Below are 7,784 nucleotides of genomic sequence, written 5' to 3' on the forward strand. Positions count from 1 at the left end.
TTGCAACAATGAGAAGTACAAGTTATCATGTCCAAAACGAACTTTACAACTTTGGTGGGGGGGGGGGAGGATTGGGTGGGGGGGAAGGCTTGGAAGGGATGGGAAGGGGAAACAAAGGAGGAGGCTACAATGCTTGATAAGAAATGTAACCCCTCTGTACAGTTTTTTCACAATAAAAAATAAAAAAATAAAAGAAATGTGTTTATAAAGATTACCAGCTCTGCAGTGACCTCCATCCTGGGAATGGGGTACTATACCTTGTACTCCTATAAGGAAGGTAGAATGGAATTGAGGCAAATCCCTCAGAAAGCAGTTCACTTTTTCATTCTCATGGGGCTTAGACAGAGGGGCTCAAGAAGCTTAGTTATTTAACCTGTGTAGAGAAACAGGATCCAGATGCTTTGGAGGTTTAATTAAAAGGACCCACCATGAGCAATACAAAGAAGGACAAAGTCTTGCCAGGTCCTGGATACTCACTCAGTGCCTGTCAGGGACAGGAGTAGTTCTGAGGAAGGTCTCAGCACAGAGAGAATTTGGGGGACGTTTTTTGCTTCTTGATGAACATAGCTGTTATGCTACAAAGGATACAATGAGCTTACCTCCTTAGAAAATGGGGCTGAAGATGAGGAAGAACCCTGCTGTCCTCCAGAACCTCTTTATACAAAGTATTCTTTTGTCAAAAAAAAAAAAACCCCAGGAAGATAAACTCAGAGGATGCCAAATTTCTAGCCAGGACTGGCTCTAAGCTAACCGAAATGACAGTGGAAATCTCTTTCTCTGTCTATGAATCTTCCCCCAGGCACAAAGTGGAATGAATGTATGCCAAGTGTGCTATCCTTATCTACCCCCACAATCTATAGGCTAGGTTTCCAAATGTTAGAAAAAAAATACAACATCATGCCTAATCTATCCTCTGCAGACTAAGCTGAAGGGAGTCTCACTATTTGATTCACATGGCTTTACCAAACCAAAATATTTAGAAACAGTGTCTTAAAAGCAAGTCATTGCCAGGCACTGGTGGCCTATAATCCTAGCTACTCAGGAAGCTGAGATATGGTTCAAAGCCAGCCCAGGCAGGAAAGTCCATGAAACTCTTATCTCCAATAAACCACCAGAAAACCAGAAGTGGCACCTGTGGCTCAAGTGGTAGAGTGCTCACCTTGAGCTAAAGGGCTGAGGGACAGCACCCAGGCCTAGAGTTCAAGCCCCACAACCGACCAAAAAAAAAAAAATCAAATCATAGCATCAGATCAGTATGTTTGAATAACACTAAGAAAGGAGCTCTGGTGGTATTACCTATGTCTTAGAGAAATCATCCCAGATCCTTCTAAGTGGAGAAAGCAAATAGGAGTTGGACATGGCTTGGAAGATGGACATCAGAGGATCATGGTTAAGACTATCCTGGGCAAAAAGTTCCCAAGACTCCATCACAACAAGTGATTGTGCCATGTGTCTGTCATCCCAGGATACAGGAGAAACACAGTGACTGGGCACAGTGGTATGCACCTCTCTCATCCCAATGACAAATGAAAACACAAATGGGAGAATCACAGTTCAGGCTAGCCTGGGTATAAAGTGAGAGCCTATCTTGAAAATAACCATTATAAAGTGGGGTTAGGGGAGGCTCGTAGAATGGCTCAAGTGGTTGTACTCATTCCTAGCATGAGGCCCTAGTTCAAACCACAGTGCTGAGAGGTTTCTGGACCACATAGTAAGTTTATTCTTAATCACTTTTTCAAATGTGTACATTCCACATTACCACCAGCATTTATGAGGATTCCCATTGCTCCACATTCTCTCCATGACTTAGAATTACCTTTGATTCTAGCCATTCTTCGGGATGCAAGATGATACACATTATAGTTTTACTGTACATTTCCCTGAAGTTCAGTGATATTGAGTCTTGGTACAGTTCTTATGAATACAACATTCACTTTGGAATCATTTTCCAAAGAGAGTAATAATAATTACTGATTACTAATTACTGGGAAGAAAGTGGCCCTAAAATCAAACACTTCCATGCAGTTTATCACCCTCTGCTTTTCCTCTCTTACATTGCCACCTCTTTCATTTGTTATAAGTACTTGCAAATGACTTCTTTCTGCTGGGAATTTCGATGGACAAACAACATTTTCTTACCTTTTCTGTAAAACTTTCCGCACCTTTCCTGCAACACTTTCTCACCTTTCTTGTAATGGAATGAAAGGCATTGGAATGCAGCAGAGAATTCTGGAGGGTTCTGCTTAATCAAATCCCCTTTCTTTGAAAACTACCCTACATACACAGATGTGAGTTCTTAGTTATGTTTGTATCACGTGATCCGACCTCTTCCAGTGAGTTAATTGGCTAGATAAGAGAAGTCACCTTCCCCAGAGGTAAGCAATTCATCGATTGGTACTATTCTAAAAGCTTTTCTCTCCTGAATATTTGGAGTTTGGGTGTTAGATGCTAGTTTGTGTTCCAGGGAACTGAGAGATGAACTCAATCTACAGAGAGGCAGAGAAATCTCATCTATAGACAGGTGAATAAAGAAGAGATGTCCAGAGATGAGGGGAAACGCAATTATAGAGTACAACAGAGAAATTTCCCCCTGGTCCTTGATTTCTGGTTCCACTCTGTGGACTCTGAGGAGCCTTTCCACTTCCCTGGTTCTATAAGATATCTCATTATTGAGTCAAATTAATTCTGTACAAGGTTGATTTAATTTTTGTTGCTTGCCCACAAAAGACATGGAGTAAAAGAATTCCAGTACTCTTTGAGCTAAAAATGAAGGAAATGCGAACCAACTCCATGAAGCCTGTACGGCCTCCATCCAAGCACAGTCCTGAGATTCCCCTGCAAATGTTAAACGTTTTACTATAGAATCCAGCAGACAGTAAGCATAGAATTGAGACCAAAAAGTGTTGGGGGAAAAAGACCATGGGATCGGCTAAATTTTAGGCTCTATTACCTTTTTCCTATTTTCTACTTTCTTCTTTGGTTATGGTCACTTTGATAACTGAAAGAAAATAACCCAGACAGACAGTAACCCAAAAGACCACACGGACAAAGTCATTTAGGAGGAAAGATTTATTGCCAGCAGAGCCGACAAGGCCAAGCTCTCACATTGGGGGGGCGGGGAGCGTGGAGAAAATGGCATCGGCCCACCCCCTAGGAGACCCCTTTATATTGCCCAGGGCTTGGGGTGCTTCACCTGAAGCTGGAGGCAGGAAGTGCCTTACCAGTCCCTCCCACAGAGGCTGTTATCCAGGTGGGCGTCTTGGGGCAGGGAGGATGTCTCACCTGCCCTGCACTGCCATTTAGGCACCACTATTGAGATGGGGGCTGCAGGAGCTGCTCTTCAGACCATGCTACTATTCAGACCAGGCCTGCTATTCAGACCAGGCCTGCTATTCAGGGCAGGGGGCTCTGGGGCAGCGAATTGGTGCTGCCTTACCTGCCCCACAGGCACTGCTATTCAGGGCTGCAATTGAGGTTCCACTATTGAGGTGAGGGAGGGGCTCAGGGGCAGGAAAGGGCATTTGTCACCTTACAATAACCTTCCTCCTCTACCACTTATCTTCTTTTTATTCCTGTGCTTCAGTCTCTTTCTTTTGGAAAACATAGTTTTCAGAACAAAGGCAGTCATGAAATAAAAGCATGTTGGTACAGAAATGATGTTCTACAAACTGTAGATTGTTGTATTTTTATTTCCTTCTGTACTCCTATGACACTTTTTTGGAGAAAAATGAAACGGAAATAAACACAAATACCAACTAGTCACTAAAGAAAAACAGTGCCTGAAATGAGAATTTATAAACAAGGAGCAACCTTTAGGGCCCATGTGAGTCCTGGCCAATTTTCAGACCTGTGTGAACTCCCAATGTGCTACAGACTTCAGACTTGGAAACAGATAAAGACAGGAGGAATAAATCTCCTTGTTAAATGAAGAGAAGGATTTGGTCATTAAAAGAGCAGAAATGAATGCAAATAAATAAAAGAGTAGCTTCACATGGTAAGAAAAGTACTCATTTAAACCATTGCATTTCATAATCTGGGTGTGACCCAGATGATTATTTCAGAGATGATTACTTTTGAGCCAGCGTCACAGCATGTAAAAATACTAGTTATGAAATTGCTCCGAGAGACAGCCTGAAAACTGAATGAAAAGGCAGTTTGACAAAGGTTTGTGATGTGCTCAAAGACAGATAAGAAAACAAAAAATTTTAAAAAGCAGAAAAACAAAAGCAAGATAGAAATACAGATGACAGACGCAAGAGATATGGTCTGTTTTCTCATGCATATTATACTTGATTCCCTAATTCATTTTTAATTCCTGCATGTACATACTGCTTTATGTTTAGAATATTTTGGTCATTGAAGTATAAAAGAGGAGAGAAAAAAAGCAAACTTGGTGGGAGTAGCCTCACAGCCTGAGGAAAGAAAGCCTTGGAAAGTTTTACTATCCACAAAAGAAACCTTTTAGTTGGATTGAATAAGCACCTATTAAAACATGTCACCTTTGTCTTCCATGACACTCAATGACATAGCAATCTGATCTGCGGTTTCTGCTAGGAAATTCCATCCCATCTTCCTAAGTATTATCTTTCTTTTAAATGACTAAAGCGAAACAAGAAAAACGCTTTTCTCACGTACTCCCTTTAATCCTTAACCTATTTAGCCCTGTGTCTATCAAGTGGCAAAGAGAATTAACCGAACTGTGGTGTGTGAAAATCCATCAGTTGAAAAAGTTACCTTATATAAAGGGGAAGTCTTTGCTACAGGCTGAAGCCTCTTGCCTAATGCCACATATGTGTGTTATTCTCCCAGACAGGATGGAGCCAGAAGTTGGGTTGCTCAGGTTCTAAGATAAGGGTCTCTACTGAGATTGTCCTAAAGACATGTCCAAATATATGGTGTAGGACAACTTAAAGTTGTGGAAATAGAGCTTAAGCTCTGTGTGAGACTTATCAATCCAAGAAAATCTGGGTGTCTGTTTAATATGTTGATTTGACAAAACTCCCTGCTGATAGCATCTGACTGCCCCTCTTGGTGACCTACCTATCCCTACCCTCCTGGGTACCCCAAGATCAAGTGGATAGGCAGAGAGCTTGACCCATACATACCTTGTGTCCATTCTTTCTCCATGGCCTTCTGATAAATCAAGAAATGGTTTAGGGTTGGGAATGTGGTTTAGTGGCAGAGTCTAGCGTGCACGAGGCCCTGGATTTAACCCCTTGGTACCACCTAAACAAAAATAAAATAAAAATTTAAACCAGGTGCTCGTGGCTCATGCCTGTAATCCTAGCCACTCTGGAGGCTGAGATCTGAGAACTGTGGTTTGAAGCCAGCCAGGGCAGAAAAGTCCCCGTGAGACTCTTATCTCCAATTAATCACTCAAAAACTGGAAGTGATTTTTTCCAAGGATCTTTTCCTTGGTCTGAATTGATCCTGTGTGGATTATATGTTTTTTTTTCTTTCATGCAATTGTTTCTAATGCATTTATAAGATTATTTCTTTGTTGCTTTGTATGTCCCTCCCCCACAGTATAACCCCTGCTTTCACTGTGTTTGATGTCGGTATAATTTGTGGAGGGGAAGGGGAAAAACAAGTAATTTAAATAAGGATACAGGTGGATCCATTGCAACAATGAGAAGTACAAGTTATGTTGAAAACGAACTTTACAACTTTGGGGGGGGGCGAGGATGATTGGGTTGTGTGTGGGGGGTGGAGGATGGGAAGGGGAAACAAAGGAGGAGGCTACAATGCTTGATAAGAAATGTACTCATTATCTTGTCCATGTAGTTGTAACCCCGCTGTACAGTATTTTCACAATGAAAAATAAATAAAAATTAAAAAAAAAACTGGAAGTGAGGCTGAGGCTCAAAGTGGTAGAGTGCTAGCCTTGAGTGAAAGAGCTTAGGAACTACGCCCAGGCCCTGAGTTCAAGCCCTACAACCAATGATGATGAAGGAGAAAGAGAAGGAGGGGGAGGAGGGGGAAAAGAGGAGGAGGAGGAGGAGGAGAAGGAGGAGGAGGAGAAGGAGGAATTGTTTATAGAGATAAAAGTAATTGTCAGGAAATTTTAAAACAATTATTAGAAGTGGCTCCCACTGACATGAAGAAATGGAGAGCCAAAAGATGGGAGTATTAAGAAGAATGAAGAATGAATCTTTTTTTTTTTTTTTTTGGTCATGGTGCCTGAGCTCTGTGCCTGGGTGCTGTCCCTGAGCTCTTCAGCTCAAGGCTAGCGCTCTACCACTTGAGCCACAGTGCCACTTCTGGCTTTTTCTGCTTATGTAGTGCTGAGGAATAGAACCCAGGGGCTCATGCATGCAAAGCAAGAACTCTACCACTGAGCCACCTTCCCAGCCCCTGAAGAATGAATCTTAATAATTGATTTTTTTTGAGACAGAGATAACCCAGGATGGCCTTCAGTTCTTGATCATCCTGCATCAGTGTCCAGAGTGCTGGGATTATAGTCATAAGCCACCATGATCAGCTGCATTAATCTATTTTTTTAAATAATCATGTGTAAAACTGGTCAATGGTTAAATATTTAAAAATGTATATACCAGTATCGGAATATCTCCAAGTAATATCATTAAATTTTATTAAAAATCACATTTCAAAGTATTATGTACATTGTGATACCATTAATTTAAAAAGGAATAAAGTTTATGTTGAATTGAAACCCCAGTGGCTCATGCCTATAATCTTAGCTACTGAAGAGACTGAGATCTGAGGATCATGGTTTGAAGCTAATCTGGGCAGAAAAGTCCATGAGACTCTTATCTCCATTTTATCACAGAAAAAGCCAGAAATAATGCTGTAGCCAAGTGGTGGAGTGCTAGCCTTGAGCATAAGGAGTTTAGGGACAGCTCCGAGGACTAGAGTTCAAGACCCAGGACTGGCAAAAAAAAAGAACACAGTTTAAAATAGATATATGTGTGTACAGATGTTTGTCCTAGTAGGCTTTATATCCCACTACTAGCAATGATTCGCTCTGAGGATTGAACAGGGTTGGGGATAGGGGAGCTAATGGTCCTGGGAGAGATCTCTCTGTCAATACCATATAACCCATCGTGCAAGGAAGTTTATATGGATTTGTATAACACTGTAGTTAGTCCTAGCTAAGGAACAGTTGAGTTTTACCGATAGTAGTTCACTTTTTACAGCAAAACCGTATTAATTTATTGATAAAAATAAACCTAGAGAACAATAAATGATAGTGAGTGGATGGCAATCATTTACTGTTTTCACACACATGAACATTTTGGTGTTTTTTAGGGGCTATCTCTTAACTACCAAGAATGATTCTTTCATGAAGCTATTCTTCAATAAAGGCAGGTGTAAGGGGCAATCATGAGAATCAGGAAGCAGTCTTAGTTTTTGTTGTTGTTGTTGTTGTTGTTAAAGTCAAGCATGTGAGCCATTGTCAGTTTTGATTGTGTAAGTGACAGATGTCAATAAGATCTACTGATGTATGATGTTTTTCATAAATTAGACAGTTCCTTTGAGGCTGGAGCATTTGGCTAGTGCTATAAAAAGACTCCTCTGAGGCCATGCTTTCTTATTCAAAATAAAACAAAGTAAACAAATAATGATAATGTCACAATCACCCTTGTTATCAGCTCTGCAGACCATTTTTATTAAGAAGTTCCCTGGGCAATTTCCCTAGAAGTTAGAAGTACTCTATTATAATTTGTTGAGAGGTGGGGATGAGATGGAGGGAATTGGGAGATGGGGAATAGTTATTGAGAAGGGGAAAGAAACAAATGCAGTTGAGTGTACTCAGGTTGAGC

The sequence above is a fragment of the Dipodomys ordii genome, unplaced genomic scaffold (assembly GCF_000151885.1).
Source record: "Dipodomys ordii isolate 6190 unplaced genomic scaffold, Dord_2.0 Scaffold3, whole genome shotgun sequence".
NCBI lineage: Eukaryota > Metazoa > Chordata > Mammalia > Rodentia > Heteromyidae > Dipodomys > Dipodomys ordii.